The 25,404-nt window shown below is 36.8% G+C and overlaps 1 protein-coding gene across 2 annotated transcripts in view; it reads left to right on the top strand.

The window, feature by feature from the left end:
- The window catches only part of CDK14 (cyclin dependent kinase 14), a 689,971-nt gene that overhangs the window by 27,411 nt on the left and 637,156 nt on the right, over positions 1-25,404 (top strand). The gene's annotated exons all lie outside the window — the stretch shown is intronic.

Genomic DNA, 25,404 nt, shown 5'->3' on the forward strand with positions numbered 1-25,404 from the left:
TGGCTTCCTTTGGCTGATCACCCACAATTCCTGGGTGGGCACTCCCAATCCTCTACCCAGGTCTGGATCCTGAAAGCCCACTGCAGTCAAAATCTTGATCCCCTTTTCACTTAATTGGACTACAAAAAGTTTTATATCATCATAATATGACAGGAAAGGGTACTGCATAGTCCTTTATAATTACTGTCAAAAATAACTTTGTGGGGTGGGGGGCTCCAGATTATTTTAGAGCTCTGGGCCACAGAGACATAATGACAGGGAATGTAGAAAAGCCTGGGACCCATACTTGGAGGATGCAAAGTCTGGATGAAAAGCCCAGTAAACCTTTTAGAGTAAGGATGAAATGGTAAGCACATACACGCCCTATTATCAACTTCTAGACCTTGTTATATAGAAATTGTCTGGGTGATAATGGGATCATGAAATGTTTCAAGAGGCTATTTTAGGAAGAGAGCCAAACTGTAGGGCAAATGCTGCTTCTTCCTAGGGTCTAAATCAAACCAGGAGGCTGCAGAGAATAATGCTGCATTTCAATTTTTCTCTGTCCATTTTAAATTCCACAGTACATTGACCCGGGAAAAACACTGAAAAGAGCACATGGTTAGGTATTTATTTAGTTTAAGTAGACACAGTTATCTTTTCACGGACTGAGAATTGTCAGATTCGTTGTAGGGAATAAAATGTAATCAAATTCACAAGGCAGGATGATTTTTTACCCATGAGAGAGCCCAGTGGGAATGCCTGCATTAAAGGTTTGAGTAAGTGAAACAGGGTTCTGCAGAATGAGTTGAGAAGAAGATTTTTAAAAAGTGGCAGACAGTGGTGTCGTAGACATCAAGAGAAAGGGGTCTGAAGATGGAGGGAGAGAGATTCATGTGTGTCTTCTGGACTTACACATTGGGAGATTATTGATAAGCTATTTGTATATAGTTTTCAGAGTATTTATGCAAGACATAGGATAAGCAGGCTTCTGATAGTGGAATAGGAAAATATGGAGCCTATAAAATATTATGTACACTGTGATACTCATCACCTGTAAAGAGAAATTGAGAAGAAGAAAATTGAGAAAATTTTTCAGGACTGGTGGTAATAGTACCCTTCTTGGTCCATACTTCCTTCCTAGACAATGAATTCAGAAGATGGTTTGCTGGGATTAGGGATTCATTAAGCATTCATTAAGCATCCACAGGTTTTCTCTCACTGGAGACAACTAGTCTTAAGGTTACCAGCAAATATCTGATCTTTTCCTTTTTGTCAATGTTTATTGTCAGAATTGACTGACAATAAACATCTACTGTGTGGATAAGACAAAGCAATTCACATTATTGAAGGATGACAATAAGTTTCTCATACGTGAATTTATGGAATGTGACGTTTATTGGTTACATATGTGTGAACTATACTCTAGTTAACTCTATTCATTTTAAACTACATGTTTCATGCAGAAATAATCTTTTTTTTTAGTTACATCAAATATTGTCATGTATCACATTGTAATTACACTATGAAGATGTGGCTGAGTTGTGTGGGGTATAAGTAGGAAAAGGGCTCTGGCTAAATAAAGAATGAAAAAAAAAAAGTTGATCGTAACTTAAGTCACTTGAGCCCTAAATATTAAAATAGGAACAGTACTAAAATTTCAGAATAAAAATCTTATTATTTATGAATATTTTATGTTTAACATTTTAAAAATTATGTTTTTGTTGACTTTTACTGGAAAGAATTTGAAAAGATAAATTTATTTTTTCTTCTCATAGTATATGATGAATAGATAACTGAAAAGATAGATCTTCAAGAAAGAGCAGAAGAAACTTTCTTCAATGGTAAAGTTTCAAATTATATTGCATGAATTTAATGCATGCCATTTTCTCCCTTCTCTTAAGCAACTTTTCAGAAATATGATTAGTATTACTAAGAAATCAAATCTGTAAAATGTAAAGATTTTCAATGCCTGAAACATGTAATAGAAAGCAGCAGAAGGCCAGGCACAGTGGCTGATGTCTATAATCTTAGCAGTTTGGGAGACCAAGGATGGAGGATCACTTGAGGCTAGGAGTCCAAGACTAGCCTGGACAATATAGTGAGATTCCATGTCTACAAAAAGATTAAAAAGTTAGCCTGTGTGGTGCCTTACACCTGTAGTCCTAACTACTTGGTAGGCCAAGGTAAGCTCACTTAAACTCATTTAAAACCAGCCTGGGCAACATAGCAAGACCCCATCACTACAAACAATAAAAAAATATTATCTGGGCATGGTTGCATGTGCCTGTAGTCCCAGCTATTCAGGAGGCTGAGGTGGGAGGATTGCTTGAGCCCATGAGGGAGGGCTGTAGTGAGTTATGATTGTGCCACTGCATTTCAGCCTGGATGACAGACCCCCCAGAACCACCACCCCCTCAACCCTTGCCATGAAAAGGGAAGGCAGCAGAAAGTAGAGACGTAACAGTTCAGGTGGCCTTTATTGAAATCTGGGCTTTCCGTTTACTAAGTATGCCACATTAGACAACTAACTTAATCTGTTTTTGCCTTAGTTCCTAATTTGTTATTCTTATCTAAAAACAGTGACTAAATTATTATTTTAGTGACTCTGAGGACAAAATGAGATTTTATAGCTAAAATTTTTAGAACTACCCCCGACACTCATTAAGTCCTCAATAAGTTCATTGTTACTACTGTAATTACAGAAGCTCAACAATGAAGGCACTTAAAGGTCATCCTACCTAACACCACTTCCTGTGCTAAGATCCTCTTATCAACATCTATGGCATGTCAAATGATGGACAGCTAGGGACTATCCTTTGGATTACAACATAGTTACAAATTTGGTTTTGTGTGTGTATGTGTGTTTGTGTGCACATTTGTCTTTCAGCAAGGTTAAACATACAGGCATACTTTCTTTGCTACCTCCTACATCCACCTGCACAGAATGGAGGTCCATAGCTAGAGGTACATTCCGTAATTCTATGGCTTCTGAAGGAGTCAGTGTAGGTTATTAGGGAGGGAGAAGGAGGAGAATGCAAGTCCTTCCAGAAGCCTACAGAGCCTCCTGGAGAATCTCTAGGGAAGAGACAATATGTATCAGATTTAAAGTTCAGTAGAGTAACCATGTATCATCCAAACTGGGCCCATTTTAAGAGTGAAAGGGCCACTATGAAGAATTACACTAGGAGAACAGGTGAAAACCAAGGCTGCCCTGGGCAAACAACATCAAGAAAGAATGTTTAACACCCCATGTTGCAAGGGAAATGTGCACATTTTTTTTTTGTTGTCGGAATTGGGCAATTTATACAAACATTTTAGAAGACAATCTCAAATATCTATTAAAATTTGGGGTTTGGGGGAGTACTCTTTGACCTGGTAATTCCATTATTAGAGATTTTCCCTATTTATATAATTTATTCTTTTAATGTGATGCTGAATTCAGTTTGCTGATATTTTATGGAGAATTTTGCATTTATTTTCATCAGGGATATTAGCCTGTAATTTTCTTTTCTCACAGTGTCTTTGTCTGGTTTGGGTTTCAGGATAATACTGGTCTCATGAAATGTATTGGGAAGGATTCCCTTTTCAATTTTTCAGAAGAGTTGAGAAGGATTGGTATTAGTTATTATAATGGTAGAATTCAGCAGTGAACCCATGAGGTCTTGGGGTTTTCTTTGATGGGAGACCATTTATTACTGATTCAATCTCCATACTCATTATTTGTCTGTTCAGATTTTCTATTTCTTAATAATTAAATCTTGGTAGGATGTATTTGTCTAGGAATTTATTCGCTTCTTCTAGGCTATCCCATTTGTTGGTGTATAATTGTTCATAGTATCTCATAATCTTTCATATTTCTGTGATATCAGTTGTAATGTCTTCTCTTTCATTTCTGATTTTATTTAAGTCTCTCTTTTTTTGTAGTCTATCTAAATGGTTGACCATTTTGTTTATCTTTTCAAAACACTGTTAGTTTTGTTAATTTTTTAATTTTAATTTTCTAACTCCTCTTGCTACATAATACTGTAGTTTTCAGTTTCGTTGATTCTTTCTATTGTTTTTCTAGTGTCTATCTTATTTCTTCCCTGATGTTTATTATTTCCTTCCTTCTATTAACTGTGGATATAGCTTGTTCTTTTTCTAGTTCTTTAATGTATAATGTAAGGTTATTTATTTGAAATTCTTCTTTTTTATGTAGGCATGATTTTTATTAACTTCCCTCTAAGAATTACTTTTACTGCATCCCATACATTTTGGCATATTGTGTTTTTATTTTCATTCGTCTCAATATACTCTTTGCTTTCTCTTTGATTTCTTTTTTGACTTCTTGGTTTTTCAGAGAGTTCTGTTTAATTTCCATGCTTTGATGAATTTTCCAAATTTCTTCTTGTTATTAATTTCTAGTTTCAGACCATTATGGTCACAAAAGATTCTTGATATGATTTCAGTCTCCTTACAAGTAGAAACATGTTTTGTAGCCTAATATATGGTCTTTTCAATCTTCAAACAAGTGAAAACTTGTTTTGTGGCCTAACATTTGGTCTATCTTAGAGAATGTTACATATGTGCTAAAGAAGAATGTCAGCCAGGTGCAGTGACTCACATCTGTAATCCCAACACTTTTGGAGGTCAAGGCAGGAGGACTGCTTAAGGCCAGGAGTTTGAAACCAGCCTGGTCAGCAGAGCAAGATCTCATCTCTACAAAAGAAAAATTAAAAAGTTAGCCAATTTACTAGGAAGGCTGAGGAAAGAGGATCAATTGAGCCCAGGAGGTGAAGGCTTTAGTGAGCCATGATCATACCACTGTCGCCATCCTGAGTGACAGAGAAAGATCCTGTCTCAAAAAAAAAAAAAAAAAAAAAAAAAAAAAAAGACGAAGAAGAAGAATATGCATTCTGCTGCCATTGGTTACAACCCTGTGGATATGTCTGCTATGTTCATTTGTCCAAAGTGTAGTTCAAGTCTTATGTCTCCTTACTGATTTTTTTTTTTTTTTGGTCGGGATGTTCTATCCATTGCTGAGAGTGGTTATTGAAGTCCCCTAGTATTACTGCATTATTGCCTATTTCTTCCTTCAGATCTATTAATATTTATATATTTAGGGGCTCCAATGTTGAGTGCATATATATTTATAATTGTATCCTCTTGATGAATGGACCCCTTTATTACTGTATTCCAACCTAAAATGGTAGCAGTAGGTTCTTTTTTTTTTTATTGCATTTTAGGTTTTGGGGTACATGTGAAGAACATGCAAGATTGTTGCAATAGGTACACACATGGCAGTGTGATTTGCTGCCTTCCTCCCTATCACCTATATCTGGCATTTCTCCCCATGCTGTCTCTCCCCAACTCCCCCTGCCGCTGTCCCTCCCATATTTCCCCCCGACAGACCCCAGTGTGTAGTGCTCCCCTCCCTGTGTCCATGTGTTCTCATTTTTCAACACCCACCTATGAGTGAGAACATGCGGTGTTTGATTTTCTGTTCTTGTGTCAGTTTGCTGAGAATGATGGTTTCCAGGTTCATCCATGTCCCTACAAAGGACACGAACTCATTGTTTTGATGGCTGCATAGTATTCCATGGTGTATATGTGCCACATTTTCCCTGTCTGGTCTGTCATCGATGGGCATTTGGGTTGATTCCAGGTCTTTGCTATTGTAAACAGTGCTGCAGTGAACATTCGTGTGCTTGTGTCCTTACAGTAGAACGATTTATAATCCTTTGGATATATACCCAGTAATGGGATTGCTGAGTCAAAAGGAATTTCTATTTCTAGGTTCTTGAGGAATCCCCACACTGTCTTCCACAGTGGTTGAACTAATTTACACTCCCAGCAACAGTGTAAAAGTGTTCCTATTTCTCCACATCCTCTCCAGCATCTGTTGTTTCCAGATTTTTTAATGATCGCCATTCTAACTGTTATGAGATGGTATCTCAATATAGTTTTGATTTGCATTTCTCTAATGGCCAGTGATGATGAGCATTTTTTCATATGTTTGTTGGCCTCATGTATGTCTTCTTTTGTAAAGTGTCTGTTCATATCCTTTGCCCACTTTTGAATGGGCTTGTTTTTTTCTTGTAAATCTGTTTTAGTTCTTTGTAGATTCTGGATATTAGCCATTTGTCAGATGGGTAGATTGCAAAAATTTTTCCCCTTTATGTTGGTTGCTGATTCACTCTAATGACTGTTTCTTTTGCTGTGCGGAAGCTGTGGAGTTTGATTAGGTCTCATTTCTCTATTTTGGCTTTTGTTGCCAATGCTTTCAGTGTTTGGTCATTAAGTCCTTGCCTATGCCTATGTCCTGAATGGTTTTGCCTAGATTTTCTTCTAGTGTTTTTATGGTGTTAGGTCTTATGTTTAAGTCTTTAATCCATCTGGAGTTAATTTTAGTGTAAGGTTTCAGGAAGGGGTCCAGTTTCTGCTTTCTGCACATGGCTAGCCCGTTTTCCCAACAGCATTTATTAAACAGGGAATCCTTTCCACATTGCTTGTTTTTGTGAGGTTTGTCAAAGATCAGATGGTTGTAGATGTGTAGTGTTGCCTCCAAGGCGTCTGTTCTGTTCCATTGGTCTACATCTGTGTTTTGGTACCGATACCATGCTGTTTTGATTACTGTAGCCTTTCAGTATAATTTGAAGTCCAGTAGTGTGATGCCTTCTGCTTTGTTCTTTTTGCTTAGAATTGACTTGGCTATGCAGGCTCTCTTTTTGTTCCATATGAAATTTAAGGTGTTTTTTTTCCAGTTCTGTGAAGAAGGTCATTGGTAGCTTGATGGAGAGAGCATTATATCTATAAATTACTTTGGGCAGTATGGCCATTTTCACAATATTGATTCTTCCTAACCATGAGCATGGAATGTTTCTCCATCTGTTTGCGTCCTCTCTTATTTTTTTGAGCAGTGGTTGTTAGTTGTATTCCTAGGTATTTTATTCTGTTTGTAGCAATGTGAATGGCAGTTTGTTCTTGATTTGGCTCTCTTTAAGTCTGTTATTGATTTATAGGAATGCTTGTGATTTTTGCACATTGATTTTGTATCCTGAGACTTTGCTGAAGTTGCTTATTAGTTTCAGGAGATTTTTGGTTGAGACGATGTGGTCTTCTACATATACAATCATGTCATCTGCAAATAGAGACAATTTTACTTCCTCCTTTCCTATTTGAATACCCTTTATTTCTTTTTCTTGCCTGATTGCTCTGGCTAGAACTTCCAATAGTATATTGAATAGGAGTGGTGAGAGAGGGCATCCTTGTCTAGTGCCAGATTTCAAAGGGAATGCTTCCAGTTTTTTGCCCATTGAGTATGATATTGGCTGTTGGCTTGTCGTAAATAGCTTTTATTATTTTGAGATTCTTACTTATCAATAATCACCTTGAATGTAAATAGGTTAAATTCTCCAGTATAAAAAAAGGGGCTGAATGGGTTTAAGAAATAATATAATACCCAACTATATGCAGCCTGTAGGAGGCTCTCTTCATCATCTTTAAGGACACACATAAACTGAGAGTGAAGAGATGGAAGAAGATATTCTGTACAAATGGAAACCAAAAGAGAGTAGAGGTAGCTATACTTAAACAAAAAGACTTTAAGTCCAAAGCTATAAAAAGAGTCAAAGAATGTAATTATATAATGGAAACTACACCAACACAATTTATTGTGAAAACCTTTTTTACATCAGTGATATAAGATGAAACTTTTTTCATAAATTTCCATTCACACTTGAGTACATTTTTCTACATCTATTCACTGCTATTGGTCTATCTGGATAATAGCTTCCTAATACCATAGTGTTTTAGTTATGGAGGATATATAAGCTATTTTAATGGTAATGGTATTTAATGGTAATAGTATTTAACTTCTCTCCACCTCATATTACTCTTTATATTACTCTTTTTGTTTTGTTTTTTAAAATGTTTAAAATTTTTTGTTTTTTTGAGACAGAGTCTTTCTCTGTCAGCCAGGCTGGAGTGCACTGGCGTGATCATGGCTCACTGCAGTCTCTACCTCCTGGGCTCAACTGATCCTCTGACCTAAGCTTCTCAGGTAGCCAGGCCTACAGATGCTCACTACAACGCCTGGCTAACTTTTGTGTTTTTTCTAGAAATGGGATTTCACTATATTGTCCAGACTGATCTCAAACCCCTGGGCTCAAGCAATCTGCCCACCTCAGCCTCCTGAAGTGCTGGAATTACTGGCGTGAGCCACTGCACCTGGCCCTATTAAAGAAAATTTAAGTTTAAGCAGAATAAAGATGAGTTATTTATTTTAACTTGTGCCAATGCTAGGAATTTCACAAAATTAAACATTTGGCTCTGGAAAAGATAATCAGTCTAGAGCTTGCAGAAGTACTGGATGCAATGTAATTCATGAATTCACTATGGTTTTGTTTGATTCGTTTCATCTTAGTTTCCTTTTTCCTCTTTATTTCTCTTTTAATTTTTTGTCTTCTTATGTGCCCTTGTTTTCCAACTTTTGTGCTAGAACATTTGATTTTGAGTCAAGATGCTATTTTAGGGGGAGAGTAAAACAGTAGAACAGCATTCACCCTACAGTTGGCCATGTAATAATCTATAAGGACTTTCAAATGCATAATGTAAAAAGGCACAATTTTAAATGCTTTTTGATCAGTGTTCTTTTTAATTTTATTTTATTATCATTTTCTTGAGACAGAGTCTTGCTCTGTTGCTGAGGCTGGAATGCAGTGGCCTGATCTCGGCTCACTGCAACTTCCACCTCCCAGGTTCAAGTGATTCTCCTGCCTCAGGCTCCCAAGTAGCTGGAATTACAGGTGCATGCCAGCATGCCTGGCTAATTTTTGTATTTTTAGTAGAGATGAGTTTCATTATGTTGACCAGGCTGGTCTTGAACTCCTCACCTCAAGTGATCCTCCTGCTTTGGCCTCCCTAACTGCTGTGATTACGGGCATAAGCCACTGTGCCTGGCCAGTGTTCTTTGAAAAATAAAACTGTAATACATTAAAAAACAATTAGTTCTCGCTGGGTGCAGTGGCTAAAAGGAAATATCTCTGCAGCACACCATAGCATTTACCACAACATCTGCCATTGCTTTAGGGGAATATTGAGAGTAATGTTTCTGGGAAGATAGGGCTTCAAAATGCTTATTCATTAAGAGCATACTCCTCCTTTACCTCTTTAGCATTTTCTTTAGAGCCTAAATAAACATTTAAATTTATTTCAATTATATATTTTTATTGTTTTTGAATTAATGTTACATTGGATTGACCCAAAGCAGAGACTGGGCCACATATGACCACTTTTAAATTCAGATTAAGTGAATTTCAGAATGAAATTAACTGTGATAGTAACTGAAAAAAGAAAGATATATAAACATAAGATTTACGGCTGGGCGCGGTGGCTCAAGCCTGTAATCCCAGCACTTTGGGAGGCCGAGGCGGGTGGATCACGAGGTCGAGAGATCGAGACCATCCTGGTCAACATGGTGAAACCCCGTCTCTACTAAAAATACAAAATATTAGCTGGGCATGGTGGCACGTGCCTGTAATCCCAGCTACTCAGGAGGCTGAGGCAGGAGAATTGCCTGAACCCAGGAGGCGGAGGTTGCAGTGAGCCGAGATCGCGCCATTGCACTCCAGCCTGGGTAACAAGAGTGAAACTCCGTCTCAAAGAAAAAAAAAAAAAAAACATAAGATTTACTAGAAAAATGAGATATAGGCAGGTTTGGTTCCAGAATGCCATCATAAAGCAAATATCACAATAAAGCCAGTCACACATTTTTTTGTTGTTTTCCAGTGCATATAAAGATTATGTTTATACTACACTGTAGTCTATTAAGTGTACAATAGTATTTATGTCTAAGAAACAATGTACATACTTTTATTAAAATACATGAGCAAGCATAGTGGCTTATACCTGTAATCCCAGAACTTTTGGAAGTGAGGCAGGAGTGTCACTTGAGGTCAGGAGTTTGAGACCAGCCTGTGCAACATAGTGAGAACTCATTTCTACAAAAGCATTTTTAAAACTAGCCAGACATGGTGGTGTGCACCTGTGTTACTAACTACTTGGGAGGATGGGGTGGGAGGATCACTAGAGTCCAGGAGTTTCAGGTTGCAGTGAGCTCTGATCATCCACAGCACTACAGCCAGGTGTCAGAGTGAGACCTTATCTCAAGAACCCCCCACAAAACTTTATTGTTAAAAAATGTTAGCAATCATCTGAACATTCAGAAAGTCATAACGTTTTTTCTAGTGAAGATCTTGCCTTGGTGTTGATGGTTGCTGCCTGATCAGGGTGGTGGTTGCTGAAGTTTGGGTTCACTGTGGCAATGAGGTTTGCCACATCGTTCATTCTTCCTTTCATGGAAGATTTCTTTGCAGCATGTGGTGCTGTTTGATAGCATTTTACCCACAGAAAAGCTTCTTTCAAAATTGTAATCAGTTCTCTCAAACCCTGCTGTTGGTTTATGAATTACGTTTATATAATATTCTAAATCCTTTGTAGTCATTTCAACAGTGTTCATAGCATTTTCACCAGAAGTAGATTCCATTTCAAGAAACTACTTTCTTTGCTCATCCATAACAAGGAGCTCCTCATCCATTCAGGTTTATCATGTGATTGCAGCAGTTCAGTCACATTTTCACATTGCACTTCAAATCTTCAAATTCTAATCTCTTGCTGTTTCCACCACATCAGCAGTGACTTCTTCCCCTGAAGTCCTTCTCATTCTCTCTCTTTCTCTCTCTCTCTCTCTCTCTCTCTCTTTTGAGATAAGGTCTTGGTGTGTTGTCCAGGCTGGTCTCAAATGGACTCAAGTGATCCTCCCACCTCAGCTTCCCAAGTAGCTCGGATTACACGCATGTGCCACCACATCAGTCTTCACTGAAGTCTTGAACCCCTTCAAAGTCATCCATTAGAGTTTGAATATACTTCCAAACTCCTGTTAATGTTGATATTTTTACTTCCTTCCATGAATCATGAATATTTTTAAGGGCATCTATAGTGGTGGATTCTTTCCAGAAGGTTTTCAATTTACCTTACCTAGATCCATCAGAGGAATCACTGTGATGACAACTATAGCTTTAGGAAATACATTTCTTAAATAATAAGACTTGAAAGTAAAAATGACCTTTTTATTCATGGGCTGCAGAATGGATGTTGTCTTAGCAGGCATGAAAACATTATTCATCTCCATACACATCTCCATCAGAACTCTTGAGTGACCAGGTGCATTGTCAAGGAGGATTAACATTTTGAAAGGAATCTTTTTTCTAAGTAGTAAGTCTCAATAGTGGGCTTAATATATTCAGTAAGCCATTCTGTAAATAGATGTGCTGTCATCTAGGCTTTGGTGTTTCATTTATAGAGCACGGGCAAGTAGATGTAGCATAATTCTGAAGTGTCCTTAGATTTTTGGAATAGTAAATGAGCATTGGTTTCAACTTAAAGTCATCAGTTCCATTAACCCCTAACAAGAAAGTCAACCTGTCCTTTTGAAGTTTTGAAGCCAGGCACTGACTTTTTCCTCTCTGGCTATGAAAGTCCTAGATGGCATCTTTTTCCAGTAGCAGCCTGTTTTGTCTATTTTCAGAATCTATTTTTTAGTATAGCCACCTTCATCAATGATCTTGGGTAGATCTTTTGGATAACTTGCTATGGCTTCTACATTAGCACTCGCTGCTTCGCCTTGCACTTTTATGTTTTGGAGACAGCTTCTTTCCTTCAACTTCACGAACCAGTCTCTGCTAGATTCCAACATTTCTTCTGCAGCTTCCTGCCTCTCTCAGCCTTCAGAGAACTGAAGAGAGTTAGGGCCTTACTCTGTATTAGACTCTGACTTAAAGGCATTTCATGACTGGTTTGATCGTCCATCCTGACTACTAAGACTTTTTCCACATCAGCAATAAGACTATTTTGCCCTTTTATCATTTTTGTGTTCATGGGATTAGCAGTTTTAATTTCCTTCAAGAATTTTTTTTCCTTTGAATTTACAATTTGGCTGTTTGGCACAAGAAGCCCAGCTTTCAGCCTATCTTGGCTTTTGGCATGCCTTCCTCACTAAGTTTAATAATTTCTGGCTTTTGATTGAAAGTGAGAGATATGCAACTCTTCCTTTCACTTGAACAATTAGAGGTCATTGTCAGATTATTAACTGGCCTCATTTCAAAATTGTTGTGTCTCACTGAGGCCTGAGAAGAGAAAGATGGGGGAATAGCCAGTCAACAGAGCAGTCAGAACACACAACATGTATTGATTAAGTTCACTGTCTACTTTGGGTGCAGTTTATGGCACCCCCATAACGATTACAGTAGTACCATCATGGATCACCGTAACAGATGTAACAATAATGAACAACTTTGAAATATTGTGAGAGTTACCAAACTGTGATACAGAGACACAAAGTGAGCACATACTATTGGAAAATTGGTGCTGATACATTTGCCTGACACCAGGATGCCATAAACCTTCACTTTGTAAAAAGCACAATATTTGTGAGGCACGATAAAGTGAAGTACAACAAACAAGGTATGCCTGTAATTGAAAAATTGGATGGTTTAATGAAGTATAATGGGACAGAGTGGGATAGAGTAGAAGGTTATATCAGAGAGTATAATTTTCACCTAGAACAATAAGAGATAAGTTTAAATTAGGGATTGGAAAACTTCCTTTATAGAGGTCCAGACAGTTAATATTTTAGGCTTTTGGGGCCTTATGATACCTGTCACAACTACTTTGCTGTTGTGGTATGAAAGCAGCTACAGACCATACATAAATGAACATATATGGCTGTGTTTTGATAAAGTTTTATGTACAAAATCATGCAGAGAGCCAGATTTGGTCTGGGAGTCATAGTTTGTGGATTCATTGGTTTAGATTATCAAAAAGATCACTGAATGGCTAAGGGTCTGCCTAACTTGTTTCACTGACTTGCAACAAATTTTTAAAAGATATCAAATAAAACAGCCAAGGGAAGATATAAAGGGAAATCTAGAATAAAGTAGCTCTATGAAACCCACAACCCTATCACTTTTGTCACATAGCTAATCATGTGTGCACAACCTTTCTTTTCATGATTTATTAATCCTGTTATGCTTCACATTTATATTCTTACCTCAGAAATACTCAGGGATTTTTTTTTTTTTGAGGTAGAAGCAGTGATTAATCCAACCAACATAAGCCATACCAATAAACCCCAGTTGGTTTTGCCAAACACATCCTAAGAGTTAGCTAATCTCATGCTAGCAGCAACCCAAAAGGAATATATTTGACTTCTGAAACACATGTGGCAGGGAAAGGGGTCTTTCCAGTTAATTTGTGTGTTTTTTTGACAAATCTTTTATACTCTATAACTCATTATTAATCTATTCAATCAGAACACATTTGATACTTTTCCAGTTTTGAAATCTATATGATAACTTTTAGCTGCATTTGAAAAGGGTGTTCAATGACTTTTCAGAATAAGGCTATAATATTTTTTACATCCAACTTGCTGCTTAGCCAAATCCACAAACAGGGATGTTCATAGGGAAAGCTTTGTTGGATTGCAGGTAAGTTAAGATGATTCTTAACAATCACGGTTGTATAACCAATAGGAATTTACTCTGACATTTTGTTTACTTTCACAATTTGGATGCCTAAATAATTAAAAAGGTAGAATTGAAGAGAAGCCTTTATGTCACTTGGCTGTCTTTTGGTAAACATATGCGTTTAAATTACATATTAAATAGGTTAGAGCCTAATGAGCAAATTGTGACTGAAAATCATAGAGAATGATTTAACCTATGGTTTCCTTCTGGTAGGAGAGAGTGCCACTTAAGAGTGAGTAAGAGTGGCAGAATGACAATAGCTTTGTTAACTGGACTGTAGATTAGATGATTGTTGCCTGAAATGTCAGTTTCTGCTTGGCTGTGAGAAAAATGCCTGTTTCTCATTTCACTCACCAGCTTTTCTCCCTTCATTTAAATGGTAATTACACACTTATAATGCACAGCAAATGTCTCTAGTTTTACTGAGTCCTCTGGGAGCTCTAGAAATCCTAGCACTTTCATAATGAGGGATACTTTTTTGGAGTTATTTCTTTGCTTGGGAAGATTTGGGTCCTATTAAATTTTTTTCTATTTTCAGTTGCACTTTTTTTTCCCACTGAAAATCAATAGAATTTTTTCCAACTAAATAGGGAGCTTTGGTAAGATTGAATAATGACATTCAAGTCATGTAATTTTCAATCACATTTGTATCTTAAGTATTTTAATTAGCTTGGTAGTTACTGCATACATGCCAGTTTGATAGCATGCGGTTTTCTCATAAATAAGTCACATTAATTTCCATTAATTCTTCCACCACTTTTTTCCCTTTTAAAAATTGTATTCTTAGCCTGGGCATGGGGGCTCACACCTGTAATCCAAGCACTTCGGGAGGCCAATGAGGGAGGATCACTTGGGCTCAGAAGTTCAAAACCAGTCTGAGCAACATAGTAAGACCCTGTCTCCATTAAAAAAATTTTTTATTAGCTGAGTGTGGTGGCATGCACCTGTAGTCCTAGCTACTTGGGGATGCTGAGGCAGGAGAATAGCTCAAGCTGGAGAGATGAAGGCTGCAGTGAGCTATGATTATGCCACTGCACTCTAGCCTGGGTGACAGAGTGAGACCCTGTCTCAAAACGGAAAGTATGTTCTTATTTTATTTTAAAATCTAATAGGTAATTCTAATCCTTTATCTTTCCTTTTTTCCTTCTGCTTTGTGTACATTGCATTAAGTTCAAGATTTGTTTTGGCATTCTATATCAGTGACTACTTATTGCTCTTGGTGTGGTTTTTTTTAATCCTGATCTTCTAAAAGTTTCAGGCGAAACTTAATGGTCTGGTGAATTTAACAATGACCAGTCCTAAATATGGATCCCTCAACATATTCTTGACCTATTGTTTGTATAAGCAATTTTTATTCTTTCAAAATCAAGATCACTTTGATGTAAAAATTCATCAAATTCTTGGGAGGACCAGCACTTTTTTTGTATGACGTTTGTTATGATGATTAGGCAGTCAATGTATAAAGGCAAAAGGTGATCAAAATACAGTGTAGGTTAACATTTTTTTCTGTAAGTGTATGTAGTGATGATTTCCGTCAAAAGTTGTCTAAATAAAATAAAACCACGAAAAAGAACCGTGATAATAGTGAAGGCAATCCATTTTTCTCGAGGGACTTCTCCTAAAATGTGAAGAGAGCATTTTTGCGGAGTAGAGGTAGAGTGGGCAGGAGGCTTCTGGAGTTAGGTTCAAAGTTGCATCTGGAGTTTACTAGCTGTGAAATCTAAGATGAATTCTTTAACATCTCTGAGACTTGACTTCCTCATCTGGAACATAGGAAAAATAATAACCATTTTTCAAGGAGGCTTAGGAATAATTTAGGAAAAACTCCTAGAATATAATACATAATCACTAAATGTGACTCTTGGGCAGGGGAAGGAGCCAGGCAAGATAGGGCCATGAAGTAGAAGGAGCTCAATCTCAGGGCCAGAAATATCTTGGATTCTCATCTCTGTCCCAACAGTTTTTTCACTGTTTCACACTAAGCAAATTATTTAAATTACCTAAGTATTCCTATATAAAAGGAAGCAATACTACAAAAGTTATGTGAGATGTAATTTAAATACTATGTATAAAGCACTTTTTATAGTACCTGACACAGAGTAGATGCCCAATAAATGGTTATATTATTACCTATTACGAGCCTATTATGTCACTGTAATTCTAGAGGCACTGTGAGAACATAAAGAGGAACTTTACAGGGTACCATAAGGCACTTGAGATCTTTCAACGAAGACAAGGCCTTGAGATAAGTTTAGTTACTATAAAATATCAGGCCAAGCACAATAGCTCATGCCTGTAATCTCGGTACTTTGGGAAACTGAGGCTGTGGATAGCCTGAGCTCAAGAGTTCAAGACGAGCCTGGCAACATGGCAAAACTCCATCTCTACCAAAAAATACAAAAAAATTAGCCAGGTATGGTTATGGCGCACACCTGTAGTACCAGCAACTCAGGAGGCTGAGGTGGGACGATTGCTTCAGCACAAGAGGCAGAGGTTGCAGTGAGCTGAGATTGCACCACTACCTCCAGTCTAGGCAACAGAGTGATAACCCATCTCAAAAAAAGAGAAAAGAAAAACTATTTCTACAGTGAGTTCCATGATGGGTGCCTAAGAGTTGAGTTAAAGTCTAAAGAACTCATGTAATACATGGAGATCAAGTAAGGCTTAATGGAGGTAATCCTGGTCTCCCAGCTGAGCTTGAGGAATGAAAGTTTATCAACAGGCAGATTGAAGCTGCTAGGGGAGGAAAATTTGGGGGGAGGAAGCAGAATAAGCAATAGACATGAAGGTGAAAAAGCACAGATTATACCTGAGCAATAGTATATATAATTTCATTATTCACTTATAAGTAACAGATAAGGTGAGAACATAACAGTTGACACTTATTGGACATTTATAATATTCTGGGCACTGTTCTAAGGGCTTTACATGTGTTAACTCATTGAAACCTCACAACAGTCCTTGAGGTAAGTCCTAGTATTAGCCATACGTAACAGACAAAGAAACTAAGCCTTTTTATTGCCTTTATGTGAAATAGAAAATGGTGCCACTTACTCTGAGCCTGTAGAAGCCCTGTGCTGAAAGATAGTGTGGTGAATGGTGTGTGGACTATGCTCCCACACTCACTCAACCCCCAGCCAGCCTTGTGTGGGGACCCTCAGCCTAGACAGGTGTGTGCAGTGGCTCTGCTCAATGTCATACAGGTGAGATGAGCAATATGGCTTCAGTGGCCGAGATTTTAATCATGACACTGTAATGAGAAATGCACTTGGGCCTACTTGTGGGGAACCTTGAAATCTCTACATAGGGATCTGGACTTTATTTTAAAGGTGGCTTGGGGATACAGCCTTTATTTTGAAGGAACATGAAAATGTTTGTTGTTGTTGTTGTTTTGTTTTGTTTTTTTTTTATAGGAGGGGTGGACAATAGCATAATCACATTTGTAAGGAAACATACCTTGATGTTGTTATTGGGGGTATGGGGAAGTGGGTTGGGTGGATGGTTTAAAAGAGGAAAGATTCAGGTAGGAAAACCAGTTAGGAGGAGAGTGTCAGGGATTAAAAAGAGCACAGATGAAAGCCCAAACAAGGATGGTAGCACTGGAAATTGGGAAGAACTGACTGACTTGAATGACATTTCACAGTTAGAATTGGCAAGTCCTAGTGATCATTTAGAAGTAGGGAGTAAAAAAGAGTCCTTAGAAGAGACCCCAAAGTCTCCATTATGGGTTACTGGAAGAGAGGGATGCTGTCAACATTAAGGAGGGAAACAGGAGGAAGGGCAAGAATCTTTTGGTGAGAAGGATGAAGTCTGCTTGCTGAATTTGTAGTGATAGTAAGACATGCATGTAGTAACTCCAACCAAAAGTTGGAATTGTGAATCTGGAGCTGGGGATGTTTGGACTGGAGACCTAATGAGGAAACAGTCTACAAACATGAAGCCATGGTGTGGGTGAGAGTGACTGTGAGTGGACCCTTCAAAATAGCCTTAATATAAGGTATGGATAGAAGTTGTAATTTCCCCCAAGAAGCTGGAGTGGGGTCTTATAGGGCAAATGAGCTGAGTCACACAGTGCTGAGGTGCAGTATAAGGTGGTCAGGAGCACCAAATGCATAGTGCAAGCAAAAGTTGTGCATATGCATTACCTATTAATATTTGTAAACTGCAGTAATGCTGTTAAATGATTAGGGTGTTTCAAAGTACTAAGAAGCACTTTACTAAATAATAGGTCCTATGGCAGCTGAAAATAGATTGTAGCTTTCAAGTGCCTTGAATTGCAGGATACATTTTATATACTAAGAGAAGAATTATACACCATAAATGTTTTCTCTTACAAGATAGTGGCTACCTGGAGTATTGTGTGGAGACGTAATCTGAGCAATGAATGTCCGTTATGGTGGGAAGGAGCACTGGGATCTGTAGCAATATCCGCCCTATGGAAGGGTGGGGACTACCGTGCCTAAATTGCTTTCCCTCAATTAAATGCTTTCCAAGGTACTGTTAAAACTAAATTTCTATGCTTGTCAGTGCCTAGTTTATCACACAAATTTACATATTATCCAAAAAGAAAAAATAAAAGAAAAAAAGTGCATATTGACTTTTCATGATTTTGTGGTAGTACAGCTTTGCAGTAACCTAGATTTATAAAATGATGCTAAATGTCAGGCTCTCTAGAGTGAATGACTGAAAAAAATGATGTGCCTTCTATAGGATAAATAAGAGAGAATCGTGTACACACCTTTAACTCAGCCCTTTCCTAATACAAACAAGCTTTATTTGTGTGTGTGTTTGTGTGTGCACGTGCATGCATATGTATGTGATTTTGTGTGTGTGTGTGTGTGTGTGTGTATGTGTCTGTCTGTCTTTAGGTGTTTGGGACTTTGGATAAATATTCTAATGGAAATATGGTAGGACTGTGTGAAGAAAATTGAAGATAATTGCTTCTTACTGAAAGAGAAAAAAAATTATTTAAGTTTCTCCAGTTCAGGAACTTTTGTTATAGAAAGCCACAGGCAGGCAATGCAGAAAAGCAAATGCTGGGTGGAAGTATTCACCAAGGAGAATTGATGGTAACCACATCAATAAAGTTTTGGAGGAGACTTTCCACTGTTCTATGTAAATAAATGTGTTGCAGCTTTTGTTTTATAAGTACTCGTTATCATAGAAATTACTGTTTTTAGTCTTGAAAAAGTGGTGCTTAAAAACTTTTGGAAAATACCACTGTAATTTAAATATCAATTGGAGTTAACTTTGGAATACTGTAATTTTGTTTTGCAGGCATTGGAGCTGTAACCTTTCATATTTCTTCTATTTACTCTATTGTCAGTACTTACACCACTCATCATCTCTGTGACAACACAAGCCCCTTGAGGGCAAGGACAGTATTTTTTTTTAATCACTGTGCCATTGACACCACCTGGTATAGTGCCTGGCCTCTCTCTAGTCTCCTCTAACTTTTCTTCTTGTCCACTGATGTTTTCAAAAGTCAACTTTCATGACCCCTCTCTATGAAAGTGTAAAATCTAGTCCCTGCCATCAAAAAACTTAAATTCTAGTTTCTGAGAGAAAAGCCACCAGAAACAGATAATAAACAAGTGTTACTAATAACTTAGAGAATAGATATACTGTTATTTTCACAGTAATTTGTCAACCTTCGTTGCATCTTTATTCCTTTTTCAGCCACAGCTAAATTCCTCAGTGATTTAGGAAAGGATCTTCACAATTTGGGCCCAAGAGATAGGACAATAGATAACAACCCTGTCATTACTATTTTCTGTGCATAGTTAATATCTCTTTTTCCTGTATGTTGTATCTCACTATTTTCTTTCTGATAAGAGCCTCTTGCACCAATTCCAGGTATTTATAGTGTAATTAAAACTCTTAACTTTTTTTCAAAGCTGATTTCCACTGGCATCTCCAAACAAATTTTTCTGGTTTTCCTTAAGCAGATGCTCTCTTTCCCTGTCACTTTACTGTTCCCTATCTCTCTGCCTACTTGTCTTAGAAAGGAAATTGTGTTTTACTCAATAGAGTATATAATTTCAGCTCTATCACTTACTGTTTGTGATATCTTGGTCACATTATTAGCCTCCCTATGTCTCAGTTTCTTCCTCTATAAAATAGGGATTAAAACTAATTGCTTGTTCACATGGTTGTGGTGATAACATATTGCTATAGATCATAGTGCTACTTCCACTCAGCCTGGGCATTGCTCAGAATACCTCTCTGTATGATACTTTGCACATAATAAAAACTCAGTAAATAATAGCTGCTATAGCAGCACCTTATAGTTCTTGACATATAGTTGGTATACATGTTGACTTGAATTGTGATGATAACATTGAGTAAGTGATAATATTATTTTTCTCTGGATTAGATAAGAATAAAGGGAGTCAGAAAAAGATAGATTCAAGTAGAAAGGAGTTGATTAAATAAACATTTATTGAGTTTTTGCTTTGTGCCAGGCATTGGAAATATAAGTTGTACAACACAGGCAATGCTCTCTGCCCCTGTGGAGCTTATATTCCTGGGTGCATAAAAAAAAAAAAAAAAAAAAAAAGCGAAGAGCAAAGCCAATAATTTAAAATTGTGATACTGCTGGGAAGAAAAGAAGGGACTAAAATTAGGGGAAATAAGGGTGGAGAATGTACTTGAGATAGATAGGAAAGACCTATTTATTGAAAGAGTAGGATTTCAGCAGCCACTAAAATATGATAAGGAGTTAGCTAGAAGACGAGTGGGAGAAGGGAGGAACCAGGTGGAGGCGCTAAGATGAGACAGAGCTTGGGTGTTAAGAGAAACTGGAAGTTCATTGTGGCTGGAGACATGCAGGGATAAGACTATGTCAGGATTTATAGGCCATTATATAGAGTTGGGAGTGCAATAGGCTGACTGAGAGCAGTGATACTCAGCTGAACTTAAGACTATAAAAATGTAGAGAAATATTTGGAAGTAGACATTTGATATGGAAGAGCAAAGAATGGGGCTGTGACTAAGAATGGTGTCAAGGAAGACAAGAAATAGTCTGTTGAAGTGGAGGAGTTGCATTGGGGAATACAAGAAGCAATTGTCTTTTAGACAATATTATTCTACAGAACAGCTGCTGCCTTACAGTAACGAACTTTGACAGGACTTTTTTCTTAGCAGACAAAAAGTTGAACTGATGTGGTGACCTTTTGGAATAGATAGTTTCTTTCCTGCCAAGTTGAACCCTTTCTGGGAATATTTGTGCTGAGTGAGCTTTCTAACCTTAGTGCAGGGTGAGTCAATGCTATCCTTCATCAACATTCCCTTTCATGTTGGCAGAAGGAAATAAATCATTTATGTTAGTTTGGGTAATTGAAGAAGCTTTTCATTTCCAATTTACTCCAGTGTATGTGACTACTTTAAGTTGATAATCATTATTACTCATGTACAGCTTTTCAAGGATGAATCAGGAGTTGGAAAACATTATATTTCTGTAAAAGTTGGTGTAATGGCCTTGAACTTAAGCTTTCTAGTCTGAATGTGAAACTTGAGAGTTAGCATTGTATTATATTTCCAACAATGAATGTGTCTTTTTTCTTTCAGGCTTCCTTCAGGATTTTAATCAACCTTACAGCCTCTTTGAGAATAACTGAACTTCCAAATTCCCTAAAGTTAAAAATTTTAATTCTATTAAACATTTTTTAGAGTATTTCATTGCTTTCACATTATGACTTGTGTGGTAATTTGAGATAGTAAGGGCTGAAAAAGATCTTCAAATAAGATTTTATAGTTAAAATTTTTCTGACTTTTCTAATATTCTTCCTAGCTCACTTCACAATCTTCAGATGTAGATTCCCTTTGAACATAAAGTGGTATAAATATAGAATGTTTAAGCATCTGACATATAAATTTACATATGGTTTGAAGATTGGAGGATATACCCTATGATTGTGTCTGATGTTGTTATTTTCTCATCAGTGTTACCAGACAGTAAATAAATACTTCAATTCTGCCAGGCGTGGTGGCTCACGCTTGTAATCCCAGCACTTCAGGAGGCTGAGGTGAGAGATCATGAGGTCAGGAGTTTGAGACCAGGCTGGCTAACATGGTGAAACCCTGTCTCTAATAAAAATATAAAAATTAGCTGTGCATGGTGGCACATAGCTGTAATCCCAGCTACTTGGGAGGCTGAAGCAGGAGAATTGCTTGAACCTAGGAGGCAGAGGTTGCAGTGGGCCAAGATCATGCCACTGTACTCCAGCCTGGGTGACAGAGCAAAACTCCGTCTCGGGAGAAAAAAAATCAGTTTTGTTTACATGTCTTATCACACAAAAATGGTCCGCTATTCAAAAGCCTCCTATTTGAGGTAATGATTGATATTATTATAATTTTTTAAAGAAATCTTGATTGTATTGATGATAATATGTTTTTATTACCCAAATAAAAGAAATAAGGACTCTTTATAATTTAAGGGGAATATTAGAGAATTTTGTAAATAGGCCAGGCACAGTGGCTCACACCTGTAATTCCAGCACTTTGGGAGGCTGAGGTGGGCAGATCACTTGAGGTCAGAAGTTCAAGATCAGCCTGGCCAACGTGGTGAAACCCCCATCTCTACTAAAACTACAAAAATTAGCCAGGTGTGGTGGCAGGCCTTTGTAGTGCCAGCTACCCGGGAGGCTGAGGCAGAGGAATTGCTTGAACCCAGGAGGTGGAGGTTGCTGTGAGCCAAGATCCCACTGCTCTACTCTAGCCTGGGTGACAGAGCAAGACTGTGTCTCAAAAAAAAAACCAAAAAAATAATAATAATAATAAAATTATTCCAGATTTGTTTCAATATCATAGTTCTTCATTAACATTCAGTAATGTTCTGATATATTCATTAATAATTGTTTCACCAACTTCTTTTCCATAACTTCCACCTGTTAGGCAAAATTTGGAAGATGAAAGTATAAACAGCATGTTCTTCACATGTACCCTAAAACCTAAAATGCAATAAAAAAAGAAAGTATAAACATGTTTTTGATATTTTTGCTATTTGCAGTACTTTGATATAAAATAAACATGGCTTCAGTTGAACTTGAGAGTACAGGGCATGTGATATCAAAAACTGTAGGAAAAAAATGATCCATTTTCATAGTGAGGGTAAATGAAACCAGACAATATAAATATTAAAATTTTTCCTTAAAGATATCAAGGCTGGACTTGCTTGAGCAAGGAAAAACTAAATTTTTCTAAGTTGAGATGGCTGTAACTCCAGGAAGATAGATCTTACGTTGGATCAAAGACTGATTTCTCTACGAGACAGAAATTTTGACTTTGGTTTAGGAGCTGAAATAGCAACGTGGAAATAAGTCATCTCTTTTGCTCCACCAAAATCTCAGAACTTCCTCTGCCTTTGCCCCCATTAAGGCCATCTAGACAACTGAGTTTGTTTATTCTGCCTCCTGTCTCAAGTTTTCTCCTTAGTTGCTTCCAGGAGTTTGTCCTCACTTGAGTGGATGCTGAACCTCACTGTGAATGGAGGATGTCTTACAGTACTCTGTTTGCCTTTATGGTTATCTTGGTGATAGTTTTCTTCAGTAGCATTCTTGGGGGATATACATGCTGGGTAAATCCAGTCTGTCTTATTCTTCAGTTGAAAATACAGTGCTGGCACTAAGATACGGGGAACAGACAGATGGAGGCCGCAATATTCAAGTTTTATTAAACTTGCCACAGGTTAGAGCTTTAATCTCATAATTCTAGATAAAGGTGGGATCTTTTAGATAGAAAAATTAGAAAGAATAACTGGAGGCTGTACTTATTTTGACTATTTATAAGATTACCAGCCAGGCACGGTGGTTCATGCCTGTAATCCCAGCACTTTGGGAGGCCTAGGTGGGAGCATTGCTTGAGGCCAGTAGATATATATGATCATCTATTTTTGGTCAAAGTTGGGACTAGACTGTAAAGAACTAGTTGTGTGCATTGGAGAGGAAAAATGAAAAAGCAGCAAGGAAAAGAAGGGGCCCAAATCGACTATGATAACAATTTAACAATTTATATGTATATATACATATATGTGTGTGTGTGTGTGTGTGTGTGTGTGTGTGTGTGTGTGTATAAAAGATCATTGCCAGATTTAAGTATATCTTTTTTTAGAGGGATTCATATCTCAAAAGCATGTTAACTTTTAGAATATTAAAAGTATATCCAGTTTTTCTTAATTCCCTGCTTACAGACATTTTTGCATACTTTTCAAAATCTCATTAATTGATGGTTTTGGGAGAGTTTCATTTTTTTCTCTTTTCATCATAAGAAATTCTGATTTAGCTTCTTGGCTCAAAACATTCAAATAGATTACGTTACTCTCTGTAGAATATTATGTCAACTTCAATAAATTGTGAAAAAAAAATCATTCTTTAATTACAAAACCTGAGTATGGCTTTTAATTTCTAATCATCTGAAAAAATGCATAATCATCTTTAAGTAAAAGAAATGAAAAATATTAAGCCATAGGAAGAACTTTTATTTCCATTACAATAGAAGTTTTAAAATTAATTTATTCATTACTGGCTCTAATTCATTTTGGAATCAATCATAATTCTATTTACAAAAATTATTTACTGTTTCCCCAGTTTTTAAATGTTATTTTATATAGCCATATTTAGTAACTGTTGATGATACATCATAATTACAAAATGCACAATGCTATATCCAAATGATTAAATTTTTTTGGTGTTAAATGAAATTATTAAGAACCTTTTTTTCTGTTTTGCGTGACTTTTTTCTTTTATTACCTATCAATCAGTGAATCTAAAAAAGAAAAATGGAAATCAGCTGACTGCATTTGAATAAAAATAATTTGAGATGAGAATAAGTTGATAGTATAGTAATAGGGTGTAGTGATAGCTTTCCCAGGAGATAACTTATGCAAAAATGATGGATGTCTGCCCATCATTGCATATAGAATACTGACATTCTTGACTTTAATAGGAAAGCATTTATCTTTTGCACCTGCTCCATTATATGAATAGCTGTCATGTATTTCAACAAAAGAGAGGGAAAACTGTCACTGTGATTTAAGAAATATGCATTGGCATAAGAAAAAGTAAAATATTTTGAGAAGTTAGAATTTATTTTTCTTGCTCTATTATGCATCGTTTCTACAATGAATTATTTAAGCTTTGTTTAATCCTATTAGTATTTTCCTGTTGAGTTCATCTGTGTGACCTCATCATTATAGAAAGGTCCTTGAATTATTAAAGAGTGACTGTGTGCATGCTTTAGGAGTAAAAGGTTAGTATATTTATGATTTCTGAAGTTTCAGTGATATGCAACAAAATGAAACATCTAGCTGAAATGTAAATATCATCTTTGGAAGTATTACATCATGAATACATAAAATTTAAAGTTAATAACATTAAAATTTCCTAAAATTTCACCAATTAAAACAACTAAAATAATAGAATAAAATGTATTTTGAAATTGATATTTTAAAAAAGTTTATTACAGGTTTTTAGATTCTTGATATGTTGACCATGGAGCTTAGCCTTTAAATGTGTTTAAAAACATTGGAATGCTACTGCCTTTTCACATTTTTATTTCTAAATATTACCACTTTTCTGGGTAAAATTACGAAGGAAGGCTGTTAGATCTTCTTTACATTTATGTTTCCCAGCGGGTGTTTCCTCCCATGGCATTTTACATGCTGATTTTTCTTCTCCTTCCATTCAGTTTTAATTTTCATTTAAAAAATATGCAGGAGATTTTATGATTATACACTCACAAACCCATGCATAGGGTTTATATACATATAAAGTATAACTGTAATTTGATTTGGCTCATCTTTTAACAAACATACTAAAATGAAGTACCAAAAGTAATTTTCCCCCTTGGGAGTGTTCTCTAT

The sequence above is a fragment of the Saimiri boliviensis genome, chromosome 10 (assembly GCF_048565385.1).
Source record: "Saimiri boliviensis isolate mSaiBol1 chromosome 10, mSaiBol1.pri, whole genome shotgun sequence".
Taxonomy (NCBI): domain Eukaryota; kingdom Metazoa; phylum Chordata; class Mammalia; order Primates; family Cebidae; genus Saimiri; species Saimiri boliviensis.